Here is a 20063-nt window from a genome sequence, read left to right as displayed (position 1 = left end):
TAACGGTACTTTCTTTACGGAATTAGGAAACAGATGCGATAAGGCGTGTGGCAGTGCCTGCTATGACGCCTGACATGTGAATGTTAATGTCTTTGCTGAGAGGACATTGCTGTTGGAGCTGTTATGGTTACTAATTGCTGCAAAACAAGGCACTCTAAACATAAGGACTTAATAATCATCATTTCTTCTGCTCGCACATCTGCAGTTTGAGTAAGACTTGGCAGGAGCAGCTCATCTCTACTCCACGGGTGGCTGTCAGCTGAGTGGGGCAGCTTAACTGGAGGCCAGAACATCCACTGTCAAGGTGGTGCTGGATATTGAGAAGCAGCTCACCCAGGACCAGGGGCTGGGACATTTGGTTTCTTTGCACACGGGCCTCTCCATGGCCTGCTAAGGCGCCCTTGCAGCGTGGTGGTGGGCTCCAAGAACAAGTATTCTAAGCCTTGGAAGTCCCATAGCATCACTTGTTTTGGACTCTATTAGTGCAGGCAGCTGCAAAGGTCTGCTCAGGTCCAAGGGGAGGAGACAGGGCTCACCATTCAATAGAAGGAGAGCTGAGGTCAGATTCTAAGAAGAGCGTGTCAGATGGGAAATATTGTCGCCCCTACCTTTGGAAATACAATCTGCCACAGAAGCATTTGTCTGGGCTTCCTGCTGGGCCACAGCCAGGCATGGTGTTGCCTTTCCATTGAGCTAAACCCTCAGTCCTTGGGAGGCTGGGCTGCTACTCTAGGTTAAGGCTCATACAACTTACAGCCAAAAGCCAGCTCTGCCACTAACCCAGGTGACTTTAAGGAAATAATTGAAAACTCCCTGCTTTTAGTCCTTATCTGTAAAACATTAATAGAAATAATAGTACATGCATCACAGGGCTGTTGTGAAGAAGTTTATGAGGGGACCTAATGTACAGTAGGCAAGTGAACCATTGTTTTTATTACTCATTACATGTGTCACTTATTTGATGGCAAGAAAATTATCCTGGCTCTTGGTAAAAAAAGAAACAATGACAGCTTTCCCATGGGAAATCTGGAAAATGATAAGAAGCAGGGATCATGCCACTTCCTCCCACATCTCCCCCACTCTTCTGGTGGCAGAGTAGAAAGATGTAGCTGGTGGAGTCGGACAGACGTGGGTACATCCGGGCACTTCTCACCGGCACTGTGGCTTTGGGAAAGTCACAACATCTTTCTGAACCTCATATACATAAGTTATTATGAGCACTAAATTAAATAATGTGCATGACTGAGTGTGTCATACTGCTCAAATGAGAAATATTTATTGGAGTAGAAAAAGGCATCAAAGTTCACTGATAGCAATAATGCATGAGTCATCAGTACATTCACAGAAGAGCATCCAGGTTAATGAGAACTTGAGGACAGAACAAACTTGCAAAATGTTTTGAAATCTTGAATCCCCAAAGTGACTCGTCTAGAAGCACATTTAGACCAAGTGCGACTGGCGTTGTGGTAGAGTGACTGGGGGTGCCCACTGGTGACAGAACCCTCCCCATGACGATGATATAACGAGAAAACCCACATATGAGAAGGATGTGGATAAAACTGGAGGCAGAGACACAGGGCCAAGCCAGCTTATCCTTGGGGGAGGCCTGGGAAGGGGTTTGCATGGCAGATCAAAGAAATTTGTAAGGGGAAGAGACTGGGTTGGGTAAGCAATAATTTTACCAAAACTTCATGCTCGGATCCCACAGTACTGTTGGAAGAAACCGGTTCACTTTGTGGGAGTCTCCCCTTCTGCTTTATAATTTCTAACAGAAACTCTGATTCTGATTGGGGAAAAAAAAGTTACATTGGGAAACCTGTGCTTTGAGTGCTGCTTTGAGCAGAAGCCATAGCAACCCCTTGATCATTAAAAAGCAAACAACCTCCCCCCTTCCATGTACTCCCAGCAGTCTCTAACACATGGTTAAGCTGTAAAGGGGCATTTGGCAGAGAATAAACTGAAACCAAAGGGGCTCAGAGAGCAGCTGCTGCCCCTAGAGCATCAAAGACAAAACAAAAGCAGTTGCTTTCTCAGAAGTGTGGTCTGGTTTAATTACATGTATTGCCCCTCTCCGGTATTTTCTACCGTGTTTTATTGTTAGCATAAGGTATTCCTCCCTATTATGGGCACACGTGTCTTTTGTGGGTTATCCTGAGACCCTAACTGCCATATGACATTGTTTCTACAGGTAAATTGTTTCCAAGTTTGCAACAACTAAATTGGAAACAAACTTCTGGATCAAATAATTTTTTTTATTAGAATTAATTATATCCTACAGGGTATCACACAGGTGAGATTGCTCACTTTTCCCAGGTTTTTATGGAAATTGACAAATAGACATAAGAGTCTAATGAGCACCCTATGCTCATCACCTTGTTTCAACATTTTCAACGTCACAAGCATCTTGTCCTGTCTCCACGACACATACACACTCTCCTTTCTACTGGAAGGTCCTTAAAGGTGCACTGTTGGCACTTCACCCCGATCCACTCAGATCCTCTGACCTTTTCCGTGTACCCCTCCCTTCGGGCCTTAGAGAGCCTTTGTCTCCAAAGATCTGCACCTGCAACTCCTCTTCTGAGCCCTGTCCCGGGCTCCAGAGTTTCTTTGCTTGGGAAGTAGCTGGGAGTTTACATCTTGTGGAGTAACCCTTAGCCAGTGCTGGGTATGCTCAGACACGTGAGAGCCCAGCTCCCTTGTCTCAGGGCAAAGCGGTTTTGAGGCGGAACACACACTGCAGAGTTCCCCTGGGAACTGAGGCTGAAGCCAGCCTTCATGGGACTTTGCCCGAAATCACACACTTGTTAGCTTCTTTCCCTCCCAGTCCTGTTGCTCGCCCCAGCCCCACTACCAGTTCCTCCTGGGAGCACTTGCAGGACCCAGCCTTGCACCCAGATCCTCAGCTCAGGGCCTGCGTCTGGGGACCTGGACCAGGTAATGGCGCATCATCAGGAGATCTCAGGCATCGTATTTCACTCATAACTTTCTCAGTGTGTATTATTAGCAAGGACTTTTTCTTTTTTAGTATTACAGATAATACTGTATTATTTCACCTAAAATGAATTGTAACTCCTTAATATCACCTAATAGAGTCTCAGATGTCTTCTCATACTCAGCATTTTACAAATCAGAGTCCATAAGTTCCCCACATTACATGTGCTGGGTTGTTTTTAAGAGCCGCTTCTCTTTTGAGCGCCAAGTGTCTGTTGAAGAAATCATCAGATCGGTCATCTTTGAGTGTCCCCAGATAATGGCTTGGACTACTTGCATCTTTGTGGTTTAGTGAAATGGTTATCCTTTGCCAGTTTTGTACATTGGTGGTTAGATTTCAAAACTTGATTAAACTCAGCTTTTTCTTTTTCCTTCTTGTTTTTGTTCTCAAAAATACCTCATGCTTGGGAACCATCTATACTTCTTATTGCCTTACATCAGGAGGCCCATAATGTCTAGTTCAGGCTTTGCCAGTCTGATCTAGCCATTATAAAATTCACTATCAAATACTGTTTTATTGAAAAACAGTGAATTCCAAATCTATTATTCCTTCTGCATTTATTAGCTGGAATTCACCAACTATTTGGTTACCCTGAAACAATTTGTTAAAAAAAATAATGCAGGCTACTGGATTCTTTACTTTTTTATTTGCTGACTTTTAGAACAATGACTTGGTATCCTAGCAACCCCTAAAGGTGACCAATTAAGGTAGCATTTTTATGAATTCTTGGATTTTTACATATTTGATATATTTTTATCCATTGAGGTAATTATTCTTTTTGATGATTAAATTGTGCCATCTTTGGCCATTGGGACCCCATTCAAGTTGACCCCTGTAGCTTTCTAACACAATTTCAGCAGTCTGTCTCACACTACAAAATATTCCTGGCTATATGTATAATTTCTGTTGCAGACATGAAATTAGCCACTTTTCTAAGGAACTTGATTCCTTTTGGTGACAAATGATATTTAGAGACACAATCTGGGTGTTAATATTGCAGTGCTACTGAGTTGTGTCACTTCTAGATCTTATTTCATAGGCAGAGCTAGGAAATACATGTTTATATGCAGAGAAAAAAATATCCTATATTCCTATATTTCCAATTCAAATGAAAATTATAACATGCTACTTCTTTGATTTTACATGTCTTCTGTCTTACTCTTGAGAACCTCTTTCCCTAATGACATTAGTTACCTATTTACTTAACTATATATTTAATATTTTCAAACTGCTAATGCCATTATTACTAAAAGTAAAGATTTCTCAGTTGTTTCTGAGATAATCGGAGGATTATCTTACTAGCAATAGACAGTCAAGTTACTCAAATTCTGCATTTCAAAGCCACTTGTACAAATTTTTCTCTATGTTGGTATGCCATCAACTTCATAGGTGATTAATATATTGTTTAATTTTGTTTTCTAATTCTTGGGATTCTTTTTTCCTTTTTTGTTTATAATAATGTAGAGCATTTTCACGTCTTCAAACTCTAAACCATCAAACAAAGCACATTGCTCCCCATCGCTTTTCATACCTCCCCAGGGATAACAATGTTTATTAGTTTTTAGCTTATACTTCCTTTATTCCTTCCTGTTAAAACTTAGCAAATAGGTATGTGTTTCATACACAAAAGAAAACAAATGTACACTTGTTTCGTACCTTGAAATTTTCACTTAACAAAATAGCCTTGTAATGGGAACAACAGGATTTTGCCCAAGCTCGTCATTGCTTTTATTGTTGCCCCTTTCTCTACTTGAAACACCTTCCACTAGGCTCTACATTCCCTTGCCCTACTGAGACCCAGTGTGCAAAATCAGTTCCCAAAAGGGTTGGCAGATGCTACCAGCCTGCATCTGTGCAGTGTGCTGGGGCAAGCTGATGATGCCCACACAAAGGAGCAATTGGCAAGAGCTAAGAAATGCTAGAAAAGTGGGGGATGTGAATCTGTGACCCTTAGGGCTGAGGCCAATAAATCAAAATCTTGCCTGTGTATGTACACAGGGATGCAGAGCATTTGATGGTTAATAGCAGGAGCTTTAGAGGGAGACGAATCTGAGCTTCCACTTCCTTGCTACATGACCATGGGCAAGGTGAAGTGATAATATACATAAAGCCCCTCACACAGAAGTCTCACTCTTATTATCATCATTTCATATGTAGTAGTTCTTTGCAGCCAGGACCAGAGAAAACCTCCTAGGATACTCCAGTAGTGTCTTCCACCCAGAGAGAGTCCCAGGGAACAGGTGCAATTGGATGAGGTGCTTAAAAGTGTGGCTAGAGCAGCATGGATGGGGTAAGCAAAGAGACAGAGCCTGGCAGAGCAGCAGGGCTCCAAGGAAGAAGTCAGGAGGATGGGAGCCCATAGAGAGTGTTTCAAAGGGTTCGAAGGCCAGCAGATTGGGATTGGTACCAAGAATAATGCCAGGATGTTGGGAGGGGTAGAGCGTGAGTGGCTTCTGCACACTGCAGGCTTGTTGTTACAGAGATGAGTTGGAAAGCTCAATGCATCTGCATAGTATCAGGCAGAAGGGGCAAAGCATTGCTCATCCACTACCATGAGCACCATCAAGCAGGTACATGGAAGGAAGCTCCCATGGAGTTAGGGCTGGCAGGAGTAAAGCAGGGAGTGGCTCTTCACTAGCTACTCGGAATGCTATACAGAATACCATTTTTGGTATCAGACCTATGGATAAAAGCAAAAACTCTAGTAGTCCAGAGCCTGAGAGGAAACTTGAGGTCCATAAGTTATTCATAAAAAGCTGCTGGTACAATGATAAAATCTACATGCCCTACATGGGGAGTATAAAACCAATTTTCAACCCCAGAGGGACTTTGGCATGCATGGAGTTACACCTACTCAGCACCCATCCTCTTGTTTAACTGGTTATTGGCAACCAGTTCTAAACAAAAAACCAGAGTTGATATTCCTGCCAAGGAGGAAGCAAATAGAATGAAACAATTCATGCTAAAGTGTAAATGTCTTTGCTTTCTCCTGGAGGCTTGTCAATCTTGAACAATCTCTTACTGACCCTAGTGTCCACACTTATTTTTCTCTTCTTCATTTTGACTTCTAAGCTTTCCCCCAAAGCACAACTATGATTCTCTTAAGTGAGACATGAGAAACTTGATCTAAGTAAAAACACATTTATTTTAGGTGGCTCTTATTATATTTCCATTCTCATCAATAATAGTCATATTTTTGGCAAAATAAAAAAAGGATCTAAGTTGATCAAGGATTTAGCCATTTTTACTTAGGGCACCTTTTCACCTTAACATTCACTGCCTTCTCTGTCCATGTAGATAGTTCCAACTAATTTTATAAATATATAATAGGCTACTAGCTCCTACAAAATCTTCCCTTACTGGGTAAACTCTTCCTTTTCTATATCTCATAAAAATTCATTCATGCATACCTAACCTTTTTTTAACGAACCATATTTCTTAAATTACCTATTCACAAGTCTCTCTTTCCCATTGAGCCCGTGGAAACTGCATGCCATTAACTTTATGTTCCCAGTACCTAGCACTAGTAGGTATTCACCGAATGGTTACTGGGTAAATTAATGAATACAAGCCCAAACTCAAGCAATCCAGAAATCTGTTTTCCCTAAACTCTCCAATCATAATCAAGTGAAGGAAAAAAGAATAGAAAAACCAACCAACCAATCGTCTCAATTTGATAAATTTAGCACAGTCACAGTAGACTTAACTTCAGTTGACTCTGTATCTTGTGTGTCATTTATGTGATAATTAAGAATCTATCATTTTTGCTCAAGCATCCATCTGGTGTGTCATTTATAAGCACAAAGATGCTGAAATATTCTTCCAGCTACAGAGAAAAGTCACTGAGCACAGATATGGTTGTGGGGGAAATTCAAAGGTCTGCTATGAGTCAATTGACAAAGACCATCTGCTTCTCAAGCCAACAGAGAGGGTCCAATACGGAAACATGAAGAGGGAGAAAAATATGGTAGAGAGATCAAACAGACGCACACATTAGGAGATCCAAACTGATAGACATTTAGAAAGCAGAAGTGCCTTCATTTACTTGTTACTTAAAAGCATTACTAAATTCTCTAGGAAAGTTCTGATGATTCAAAATAAATACCATAGATTTTTCTTGGTTTAATATATGCCTCCAGATTCTCCAAGCTGTCCATCCAAGACAGGTCTGAACAATCCGCGCCCCTGTTTTAGCCCAGGCTCTGCTTCTGTAGGACAGGGAGGAAATCCTATTCACTTCTCTGATCCTTCAATCTCCTGGCCTCCAGGTTAAAATGGAACCACTTTAAAGGTAAGCATGTAACCTTTGAAAGAAAGGGCAAGGTAAAGGCTGGAATGGAGTGTGTTTTCCAACAACCATACCATTGCCTAACACTTTCCCGAGACACAGCAGCTGTGGGGCAAGTATAAATAAAGGACTTCCAGAAATGGGATTAGCTGAATTGGCTCAGTCACAGACTGTGAAAGACAAAGGAAATGAGAGCACCCTCCTCTGGGCACCATCTTCTTGGAGGGTAAGAAAGAAGTTGGTAGAGAAAATAACAGGGGTAATAAGCTCCCACTTCAAGCGCCAGATGGTACCGTTGACCCAAAGCATCAGTCATAGAGACACTCTGGTAAGAAAGGAAAAGAGTTGCTCAAGTGTATCTGAATGGAAATGTATTTGATGTTTGGCAATTTACATGAATAGGCTATTTATAAATTGAGTTTTTGTTATTTCTTTTTTTCCACTTAGGGAAAGACTCTCGGGAATATTGTAGTAGTGCTTCAGCCAGAGAGAAAGCTCTCCTTTCCAGGGAAAACAAATGTTTCAAAAACAATGTAATTTGAATAGTTTATAGTCCAGAGAACTTTACTTTCAAAGAGAGTGGCTGCCATTTTGCCTCTTGGCACAAGACTATCTGCTTCTCCAAAAAGAGAAAGGGTGGCTTTCATGGTCTGCAACTGTGGACCACATAACTGCAAATATCAGAGCATGACTCACAACTCAACTGAGCTTTTCTACTGATACCTAAAGTGACTTCATTAACTTAGAGTTTTATAAAGAAAACTCAAAGAAGTGAATCACATGACATGATCATATTTACTAGGAATTAACAAAAATTATATATTCAGAAAAATTGCAAATACTACACTGAGAGAACCTCAGAATGCAATGGCCTGAAAGACAATCTTAGTTCAATCATTCACTATATAGATCCTAAATAGGACTGCATAGGTTCAAATCTTGGTTTCACCACTTAGTTGTTGTATAACAAAACGAACAGCAGAGGAAGACTTGAGTTGTAATATTTTTCTGTTATCTACAAAGGACAGGAGAAATATTAGGCAGGTGAATTTGCAGTATTAAGGCACAGCTGCCATGTTAACATCTGTGGATCTAATCAAGGTTCCAATTACCAGGTCTCCCACTCATCAAAATTTTCAAAATTGAGTTATAACTTTAGGACCATTTACAAACAAGATTTACCATAAAGTTTGCAAGTCATAAAGGTGCAGAGCCTGATGGATTTTTTTTTTTTACATATAATGTACACTCGTGTGACCACCAGACAAATAAGGACATAGAATATTTCTATGCTATATCTTCACAGATATAGGCTCCCCCAACATCCCTTTGTCAGTATCTTGCCCCTAAAGGTAATGACTATTCTGACTACTATCACTGTAGTTTTGGCTGTATTTGTAAGTAGAATTATACACCATGCAATAATCTGTCTCTGACTTATGTCAATCAACATTATGTCTGTGAGATTCATCTATGTTATTGTGCATACAAGTTTTTTCATTGTTGTATATAATTGTATGAATACAACACAACTTCATTTTGTTTTGGTGGACAGTTGCTTTGTTTCCAAATTTGGACAATTCTGAAAAAAGCTGCTCTAATCACTCTTAAATATGTCTTTTGGTGAACATAAGTACTCATTTCTGTTGAGTAGGGTTGCTGGGTAATAAGAAATGTGTTCCTTCTGGTAGGTGTTAAAAAAGTTGTGTGAAGTGGTTGTACCAACTGAACACTCCCACTGATAGTAAGTTCCAGTTGTTTTAGATCCTCACCACCACCAGATAGTTTCAGCTGTTTGATGTTAGCCTTTCTAGTAGGCATGTGGTAGTATCACATTGTAGTTTTAATTTCCATTTTTCCTAATCACTAATAGTGTTGAACATCTTTCTCTCTATCTATATATGTACATATACACACATATACATGTTGGGAACATTTAGATATCCAATATTGTGAAGTCCGTTCAACCCTTTTACCTATTTTTAGAGTCTACATTTTTATACCTGATTTGTGGGAGTTTCTGAAAATATATTCTGGATCTCGGTCTTTTTTGGACTTACATATAACAAATGTCTTCTCCTAGGAATTGCCATTTTGCTCTATTAATGTTTAATAATTTTAATAAAGTCTAGTTTACCAACGTTTTCTTTTATGATTAGTATATTTTGTACCCTCTTTAAAAAAATCTTGGCCAGGCATGGTTGCTCACGCCTATAATCCTACCACTCTGGTAGGCCTTGGAGAGGGGATGGCTCGAGGTTAGGAGTTCGAGCTCATGAAAAAAATCTTTGCCTTTTCCAATATCATGAAAATATTTTCCTTTGTTCACTTGTTTTAGGTCATAGTCTGTGCTTGATCTCAAAAGAATTTTTCCAGTATGGTGAAAGGTAGGGATTGACATTCACTTTTTTAAATATAGACATCCAATCGACTCAGCACAAATCTTTGAAAAGACATATGTTCCTCACCAAGTTCAGTATGGTGAGCCATTTAGTTAAAAACATTTTTTAGTTTTATTTTCACATTTCTATTCTTTTTTTATCATGAATGAATTTTGAATTTTATAAAGAACTTTTTCTATATTGGGATAATCACATGGTTTTCTTTTTTCATTTAAAGTCGATTATATTTATTTTCCAAATATTAAAAACACCTTACTGTGATATAGGAAAAACAAACTGTTTTTCTCTGTATCCATACTCAACACTTCTGTGACTAGGTGTATATGGTTTTTCCCCATGCTAACCAATTTTCCAATGCCATCTTGGTGACTTACAGTTCAGTTCAATTATGGCACTAACCAGAGTTAGCACAGAACCCACAGGTTAAAGGCTCAGTCCACAAGACTGTCCCTCCCTTCAGATGCCAATCTCTAGTAGAAGGTTCCCAGGTTACCCATGGCTTCTGTCTTGGCTGTAAGTAAGAGGTTCCTACACCCCTTCCCTGGTTTGATAATTTTCTAGAGCAGACATAGAACCCAGGAAAACAGCTTCCGTACTCTTGCCAATTTATTACAAAAGATATTTTAAAGGGTACAGATGAACGGCCAGATAAAGACATACACAGGGCAAGATCTGGATGGATCCTGAACACAAGAGCTTCTGTCCCCGTGGAGTAGGTGTGTGCTACCCTCCAGGCACATGGATGTGGTCACCAACCAAGATCTCTGAACCTTTCAGTTCAGGGATTTCTACAGAGGGTTCACCATGTAGGCACGCTCAAGTATTAACTCAATCTCCAACCCTTCTCCTCTTACGAAGTTGGGGAGTGGGGCTGAAAGTTCCAACTTTCTAACCATTGCTTGGTCTTTCTGGTGACCAACCATCATCCAGGATTCCACCAAGAGTCACCTCAGAACAAAAGATGCCCTTATTTCCCAGGAAATTCCAAGGGACTAAGCACTAAGTGTCAGGAACCAGGGCCAATAACCAACTATTTGAACAGAAGATGTACCTAGCACCCCTATCAATCAACAAGTTACAGGGGTTTAGGAGCTCTTTTAACTGGAACATGGGGCAGAGAACAAATATTATGTCACACAAATTCTTAGGATGAATTAAACTTACTCATAAAGGATCAACCCATTTATACATTACTGGATTTGGTTTACTAATATTTTGCTTAGAAATTTTGCAAATATACCCATGATAATATTAGCCTCTAATTTTCATTTCACCTACTGATCTTTTTGGTTTAGTGTCAAAGTAATTCTAACTTTATAACATGAATAGGATAGTCTATGTTCTTTCTCTATCTTCTGGAAAGACTTATGATTGGCAGTATGTATTCCATGAACAGTTAATAGAACTCACCAGTGACCAGTGTTTGGATTCTCTCACATGTACAGTAATAGTGTATCCATTGTGAAATCTGAAGAAATTAAGGAGATGCTGCTTGATATATAGAGGTGAAAAAACTTGAGATCTGGCAGGAAGAAGCTACCATGAGTCACTTGGGTAGGGATTCATTGCCCCTTACCCATTCCTTTCCAGAGGAACCCCTCATTTACCAGCATTACTGTGCACCAAAAAAGGAAAATGTAAAGACCATCTAGGAACTGTTAGAAATTGATTGTGAACTTGGGTTCATTCTCAGACACACGAATAAATTGGTCCACCAGTCAGAGTAGGAGTTCATAGTCATCAAGTGATAAATGTAGTTCTAGCTCAATCCTAATGGGACTGAAGACCGAGAATAAAGAGTGAAAATGTATCTACTTGGTAACTGACAGAATGTCCACAATGGTTTTCTGACAGGTGAAATGAGGGCCATTCTAGCAAGAAGGACCACACAGAGATGACTGGATCTGCCCCTTCTGCCAAGACAGTAAACAAAAAGCAGAAATTCATCCCTGGGCAGAGAGGCAGAGATTAGCACAGCCAGTAAAGACTTGAGAGATGCAGAGGTGGTGATTCTTACCCTAAATCTTTTACTCTATCTACATTACTGGTATAAAAGCCAGATGGGTTATGGCAAATGACAGATTATTACAAGCTAACTCAGGTAACTAAGGCCAGGCACAGCAACAGTTTCAGTTGCTACTTGGTATGCAGTTAATAACCTGGAAAATGCTTTATTCTCCCACTCCAAACAAAAAGTTTGTATTTATATGGCAGGGGTAACAATGTACCTTTATGGGCTTGTTTCATGGCTGTGTAAAAACTTTACAATATTGTTTCATGGCTGTGTAAATTCCCTCATCCTCTCTCTCCCAGTAGGATGCAGAGAAAGCTCACTCATTCCAATAGCTCACTGAACATCGTGATCATTTGTTGTATTAATCGAATAATGCCCATTGGATCTGGTGAGCAAAAAGTATCAAACACTGTAGATGCCTTAGCAAAACATGTGAATGCTAGAAGATGAGAGATAAACTTTTATTATAGAAAGTTTAGGGGCCTGCAGTAATCATAAAGCTTTTAGAAGTCTATATTGATCTATAGAATGTTGGAATTTCCCTTTTAAAGTTAGAGGAAAAGTGCTTAAACTTGATCCACCCACAACTAAGAAAGAGACCCAATATGTTGGATTTTAGAGGCCACATAGGCTATATATATTTCTCTGAGCCGTTCACCAGACTTTCCATAAAATCCTTATACCGGTACCCTATTTGTGGGTTAACATAATGCCTTAACCCTTGCCATGGATTACTACTGAACATCATCTCCATCCAGAAAACATGTTTTATAACAACAAATGCAGAGATGGGCTCATGCCCACAAGATGCACCATCTTATCATGTGCACTAACATGCTAAGAGCGTGCTTGATAGAACAGTGGAATGTGCTGCTTTAGGCTCCACTATAGTGCTAGCTGGGAGTTGGAGTGCTGTCCTGCAGGATGTGGGATAAGCCTTAAACTAACGGTGAATGTATGGCACTGTGCCCCACAGCCAGAACGCACACATCTGAGAATCAAGGACAGAGGGAGGAGTGAAATCTGTAACTAACTTGAAGAAATTTTGCTTCTGTTCTTGCAAGCTTAGGTTCAGTGCATTTGGAGATCCTAGCACAAAAGGGACTAATGTACCAGGAACACAGTCATGGTCGGCATCAGTTAGGAACCGGCCATTTGAGATTTTCATGATGCTGAACCGATAGTCAGGGAAGAGCAAGACTGTGCTATCCAGTGTGCATGGTGTGCTTATTGTCAGAGGCAACTGAACCGCTGCCACTCACCAGGGGTCAGGGCGTCTGTCTACCACCCAGGGGACTCACTGGGGTGCCACTTAGGACTCCCTTGCCCACTACACCTCAGTAGTTAAATATCGTGGAAACAAAGGAAAAACACAAAAGGCTCAGATACTAGAGATATGAGGTTTGGTTGATGTCAGCAGATAGAGAACGCCACCCAGCTGAAAGCTGGCAAGAGTCGGGGGAAATGGAGTGGGCAGAGGATGACAAATGCACAATTCCAAAGTCAGACCCTGAAACCAGCTACCAAACTGGGGCCTATGGCAGCTGTGTTTGTCACTTATTTTGTTCCCCCATTTTCCTTGGCTATCCTAGAGCAGAACACCAACAGTGGCTAATTTTCAGTTTTAGGTGAAAGCATAACTTAGTTTATAGCATCCCTTGATGATATGGTAGCTGGCAGGACGTCACATGTCTCCTGTGATGAAGACAAAATCTTTTCACCCAGGCTAAGGCAAGAGTAAGTAGATTGAGAGGAAACGGTTGGTTCGGGTAGAGACAGACACATTCCATCTGCTCTTCTATCTGTACCCCACCCTTTCCCACTCTGCTTCCTGCTGACCTGAGTGAACTACAACAAGGAATCCCCTTGCCTTTAGTTTTTGACTTGTTTGGGCCACAGGGAGCTCCAGCAGGAGAGAGGAGGGAGGGAAGAGAGCAGGGCAGGCTCCCTCCCTGCGTAGCTTCCTAGGGCTGCCTTGTCCTCCCTCCACCCCGGGTCACTGCTGCTTTCTAGGCTGGCTTCTCTGCAACACCCCCTCCTCATCCCTTTGGACCAACTAGTGATAACAGCTCTGCTGTCATTAGACTTGGGGTGCCTCCCTCTTCCTTATGGTTTCTGCTATCCTAATTTGAGGGCATCTTCTTCCTGCTGGGACCTTGACTGCTATGGGTTGTTTATATTCTCTTTCCACCCACATCCCTGCAGAACTCCCTCTCCACTGACCCCCAGTGGCTCCCTCCCCTCCCCCCCCTTTCTTTTGGGGCATGTTGCATAGCAAACCACCTTTTCATCCAGTTCAATCTTTTACAGGGACAGGAGGACCTATATTGTACCTTATGTTTTTTGGCCAAGAAAATCTCCCTGGCAAGGAATGATTAGGGGCTCGGCTATCTACTCAGAAGAAGTGGGGAGGGACAGAGGGATCGATACAAATTAATACCTTAAAGTGTACTCCATTATAAACCTCCCTGGCTGGCAACATGCCTGCTTCCAGCCTGGGCGTGGAGGCTCAGCCCCCGCTCCGTGGCCTGGTCCACAGCACACTCAGCCGTAAAAACCTAATCAAAGGAGCACAGATGCATTTCATTTCTAGTGTCAGCCCTAATTGATTGGCTCCTGAAGCACAGTACTGGGAAAGGTTCTGAGGTCTCATCCCAGCTCAGCAGGAAAGAGGACCACAATCAATCAGAGATGCCATCCAGGGGAGGTGGCCAGAGGTACAGCAGCCAAGAGCTGTGTATTTATCATCCCCTGTCCTGTCTCTCCCCTGCCTAAACCTCTCATGGCAGGTTAACCCTCAAGTGTTCAAAAGCCCACTTCTGTCATGGGGTGAGACCAAACTGGGGGAGACGGCAAGAATTGTGGGCTTCAAATTCTAACGCCCTTTTACTTGTAAGAGTGGTTGTTCCTTGCAAGTTTCTGCTAATACTGGCCGAATAGACATTAAGGGACAAAGGGAGAGATTCTTTATCATCTCCTTCTCACTGTAACATGTTTGCAGAGATTTCTACTTAGTCTTTTTTAAAAATAATATTCTACCTAAGTTTATGCTAACAGAAAAGTGACAGCATTAAATGACTTCCTTTGAACTAATCAAAGCATGAGATGAAGATGTCTTCACCCTCCTTTCAGCAACTGTTCTGCGTGTGTGTCCCCAGGTCCTCAAAGTCAGATTCAAGGACATGTCCTACACCTTTTGGTTGTGGCTAGCTCTGGTTCTGGCCCTATTGTTGAATTAAGAGCCAACAGCCTCAGCCAGCCCCTCCCTGGAACTCAGGGTTGGCACCCTGGAGTATCTAGTTGACCTCCCAGCTGCCACTTTGCTTCTTCTACAAGCCCACATCCTAAATTTTGGATGTGGTGAGGAGCAGCCTCAGTTCTTGGTACTGAGTTTCTGCCTCATTCTTTCTACCCTCCCTGGGGATAGGTCCTGAGCCCCTCGCTTGCCAGAAGAGTCTTGCTGCCCCTGAAGGACCCTCTCCAATGATGTCTCTCCAGCATAGGTGCCTTCTCCTCCTCTGCATTCTCCTTCCCTGCAGGTGACCTGCCACGTCATGTTTGCAGCCCCCCACCCCATTCTCATGGATGGCTGTTAGACATGCCTTATACCTCGGTCTTACCTATATTGCTGCCTCTTGTTTGAGTCAGTTCCCCTGGGCCCTGTCTAAATCTGGGCAGGTAAGTCCCATACTTGGTGCACACTCTGCTCTGCACTCGGTAACTCCATGTTGCAGTTGCGGAGTCATGAAAATGTACACAACCTAAAACTTTAGAGCGGGGTTGCCCCTAGCTTCCAGACAATTCACATAAATGAGCACCCCTGATCGGCTTCTGCACAGGAGAACATGTGCCCAGTGAGACAGGGGAAGATACAACTCAACTTTTGCCAGCTGAAGCCAAGAAGCCTAGATTATGGGGTGCCTCTCAAATTGCTAATGTTGTCAACTAATTCATGGGCTTCTTAACACTGATCAAATCCATACATCATTGGTTTGTGATTTCTGCTTTAAAATGAGAAGGTAAAAGGTAATTTTCTATTAATATAATAACTTACCTGTCTACATTTCAGCTTAATTCTTTCAAATGATTTGAGCAGTTTACACATAGCTTCTCTATCTACAAAAGGGAATGTATTTGGAAAAAAAGAAGTCTTTCTTGCTGGGTGGCATTGAACACTAATTTAAAATAAAACTTTATTTCAAGCTACATTTAGTCCCTACGAAATGAGATGAAAGAAACCAAATGAATCAGCCAGATGATTCTAGCTCTTTAATCACCGGCATCACTATTGCTAATTGAATCTTCAACGCATATTGGCTTCGCTCCCCGAGGTACACTAAAACAAATATATAACACATGTCTCCTTAAGATGAAAGATTTCACATGTTTGAAATTAAAAGTACCCATAAATTGCAGCAAAACCAGAGTATGACATCTAAATAGGAGCCTGTAACTTCATAGTGGAGATAATAACATTATTCATTGAATCATAGCCGTTCAGAACTAGAAGGTCCTTATTACTATAGGTTTCCTAGCAAAACAGAGTCTGATTGTCAATGTTCCTAAGCAACATAGTGGAGGGAAACCTGAGTCCACCAGGTGATACGTATGAGTTATCTTGAATCTACCTTTTGTTGCTGTTATCGTTGAATTGGATGTGTGAAGCTAATTGGGTTGTACCAGAGTCAACTGATTTGGTCATTTAAGACCAAATGTTCCCCACCCAAGAACAGATGTTCCCATTAATTGCTTGGCAATTTATCTGAATTTTTTTATAATGTAGTTGATTCATGGATGCATTTGGTTTGGTTTCCAGGGTAGAGATGTTGACAGTGAGTAAGATATTCAGCATTTGTGAAAAATGTCCCTGGGCCCTTTCTAGCCATGGAGTCCTGAATTTCAATTTTTCATATTCATAGAAGAGAAAAATGTGGAAAAGTGAAGTTTGGGCATAAATAGTGAGCTAAGTATTTTGTGTGGCACACCTGTAGATGAATATTAATCAGAACAGGAAGTGGCTGTGAAAAAGCAAGGATCCGTCTTTGGATGGATCCTCTGAACCCTTTTAAAAAACAATTGATAATATAACTAAAAACAATGTGAGTGAATCAACTTATATGTTAATTTCTGAAGACACATGTCACCCCATTGTACTGCAATTATAAGTACTAGGGGCTGCTATTAAAATAAGGCCTATAACATGTACAAAAATATTAAAAATTATATTTCAAGATATAAATTTTGCCCCATTTGAACAACAGATTTGTGCAATATTGGTCCTGGTTGAAGTAAAAACTAAAAAATTTTAATACAAGACAAATTTTAAAAATATTAAAATGTGGGGAAATATTAAAGCTATAAAAATATAATGCCACTAGGGTGATGTATAGACTGAATGAGAATGTTAATTGCTTGTTTAAAAAAAAGTTAATAAAGTGGAACCTGGTTGTTAGGGTGGGGACCTCATAAGCTTGGGGTGCAGATTGGAGAAAGAATCCTCACACCAGGGGTAGAATAGTTTTAGGAAGGAAAGCTTATTTATTTTCCAAGAGAGAGAAGGAAAATGACATGACAAGAAGGAAGGTGGAAAGTGTGGGGCCACTGAAGAAATGCTATCCAGAGTTTTTAGAGGGTAAAATGGCTTTTTTACTTCCCTCTGCTTTAGTAGACTGATAACAGAAACAGCTGCAAATCTGTTGCAGGTGCTCTTTGTTTTTTTTTCCTTTTATGTGAGGTCAGCTTATCTGAGTCCTTGAAATGTGTTTCTGGCAGGAACTGAGAGACTGAGAGTTGGAGCAGGGAGTCTGCACCCCTTCTGTCCACTTAGGGCTCTTCAAGCTATGAAACAAACTCTTAGAGATAAGTTAGGCCACAGGTGTTTAAAACAAAACAAAGGGGGCGGTTGTGCTGTGAGTTTTCTCTTCAAAGGGGCAATTATATGCTGTGAGTTTATTTCTCTTACTTTCTCTCTGATAGGTTATTAGTAAGGCTACCTAATGGTTTGATGTTTTATTTGGGGCTTTCCTTTTTCATTTTTGGTTCATTCTGAAAAATTATTAATTCCCCCCAAAATACCTCCCTGCTATTCTAAGTGTGATCCAGAATCCAACAGCATTGGTATTCCACTGGGAGCTTGTTAGAAATGCTGACTCAGTAACACCCAAAGACCTGCTGAGTCAGAATTTGCGTTTTTACAAGATCTCCAGGTGATTTGTGTACACATTAAAGTTTGAAAAGCACTAATCTATGGGGTTCTAAGACAAAAATAAAAAGTAAGATTGGCCCTGACCTCAAGTAAGTCACATCCTAGGGAGGGAAATAAGCCAAGTGAACAACAGGTAATCATGGTGCAAGTATCAAGAGTATTATGGGGACATAAAGGTGAAAGTGCATAACTTGATGGAGGCAATTTCTTGAAGAGGTAGAAAAATTAGAGTTGGATCTGGAAAATCAAGGAAAGAACAGTGAAAAGCATGCCCAGAAGAGAGAACATGTGATGTTTAGGGAACGGCGGCCTCTTCGTAGATGGACTGGTGGAGATTTGAACCAAGAGGCTGCAATGGAGCAAGTAAGGCAGGGTGGCAACCACTGTAGGGACCTGGCAACAGGGTATGAACTTGATCTTCAGGACAATGAGGAAATATTAGAGCTTTGAACTAAGGGTATGACTTGATCACAGTTCTTTTTCAGAAACATTTTGGGCAGTGTACACAACCCACAGAAGATGAAGATGAAACCAGTGAGTAGACTGTTGCCAGGATTGTATTCAGGAGGTGGAAACAGAGAGGAAGGATTGAGAAGACCATTGGAGGATAGGATTGATTGGTTGTGAACCTGAACCCTCAGGGCCCATATAATGAGGATATCTTTAATACCTACAGAATTCTGATGAGCATCCACTTATGGCTTTGGAGTTTTTGTATCTTCCGAATAGTCACAAAGAAACTCATTATGCCATATTTACATACTGCCTCCAATGAGGTTTTTCAGCCTTTGTCAAATAAGAGTTTACCATTTTTATAAAAGGATATTTTCTAGAAAGATCATCACCATTTCTCAGTCCAGTTCCATTACATTCAACACACATGAGCTGAATCAGTTGATTCTCCTTGAGATGGTTTTTCTTTATCAGCAGGCAGGATCTAGCCCATTAAGTAAGCAGCAAGGGAGAACAAAACTCCATCATATTCCAACAATAAAAAGAACAGCAGAGTCCAACCAGATATAAATAAACGAAGCAAGAAAAATGAACAAATTTTAAATAATGATAATCCTTGTTGGCTTAGACTTTCCATCCCAGAAAGATTAACTAATTAGTTGAAATACTCTTACTGAGGTTATCTACATGGCCTTCGCAGAAACTGTTAGGGAAAGAAGTACAGTGAGATGCTATGCTGTAATAAAGTATGGATTATGGGGACGCATGTATGTGACCATTCTCAGAGGTTTAAGGGTGTAGGCTCTGGAGCCAGACTGGGTTCAAATCCTGGTCATACTGTGTGACCTTTGGCAAATTAGTTAAACTCTCCAAATCTTAGGTTGGGTTTTTTTTAATGCTAAAACAGGTAGATAATACTAGTACCTACCTCATAGGGTTGTTTTAAGTATTAAATGAAATGAAACATGTGAAACACTTAGAATGGTGCTTGCCCTACAATGAGAGCTCGGTCAATGTTAGCCATTACCATCATTACTAGGGGACCCACTGGGCCCACAAGTGAAGACTTGTCAATTACAACAGAAAGGTTAGACGATGACATTGGAACCAAGCCTTGAAATGTGACCGGCCAATCTTCCTGTAGACAACGTGGGAGGAAGAAAGGGAGTGGGAAGAAGGAGCAGTCTAATCCACAGCATGGAGGTGTGTTTTTAGGATATTATGTGTTTAATGGTCTAGGAGTGTAGGAGATAATTGCAACAGCCCAAGGGGCAAGGATGAGGGCTTAGCTAGGGCCATTGAATGGGGTATGGAGAAGAGGGGATGGATTGTAAAGAATAGTAAAGCCACAGGACTGGTGCATACTAACTGTGGTGGGTAGAGTAAGTGGAGAACTAGGGACATCCCCTGGAATTCCCATATAGGTTGGTGAAGATACTGCTAGCCAAACTAGGAATACAGGAGGAGATGGATTTCAAGACATAATGGTAAATTTAGGTTTAGATGTATTGACTTCAGGAGGATATGGGACAGTCACATGGAAATAGCCAATAAGCAGCTGTATATATAAAGATTGAGCACATTACAGGGGTTCAATATACATTTGCTGAGTAACATCAACTACAGCACATGGGAGAAAGGTCTGGGCTGGAGATTGTGTTAACATTGTTGCAATGAAGTCTAAGATTATTTCTATTTTTTTTTTTTTT

The sequence above is a fragment of the Microcebus murinus genome, chromosome 7 (assembly GCF_040939455.1).
Source record: "Microcebus murinus isolate Inina chromosome 7, M.murinus_Inina_mat1.0, whole genome shotgun sequence".
Taxonomy (NCBI): domain Eukaryota; kingdom Metazoa; phylum Chordata; class Mammalia; order Primates; family Cheirogaleidae; genus Microcebus; species Microcebus murinus.
This window is presented reverse-complemented; position numbering follows the sequence as displayed.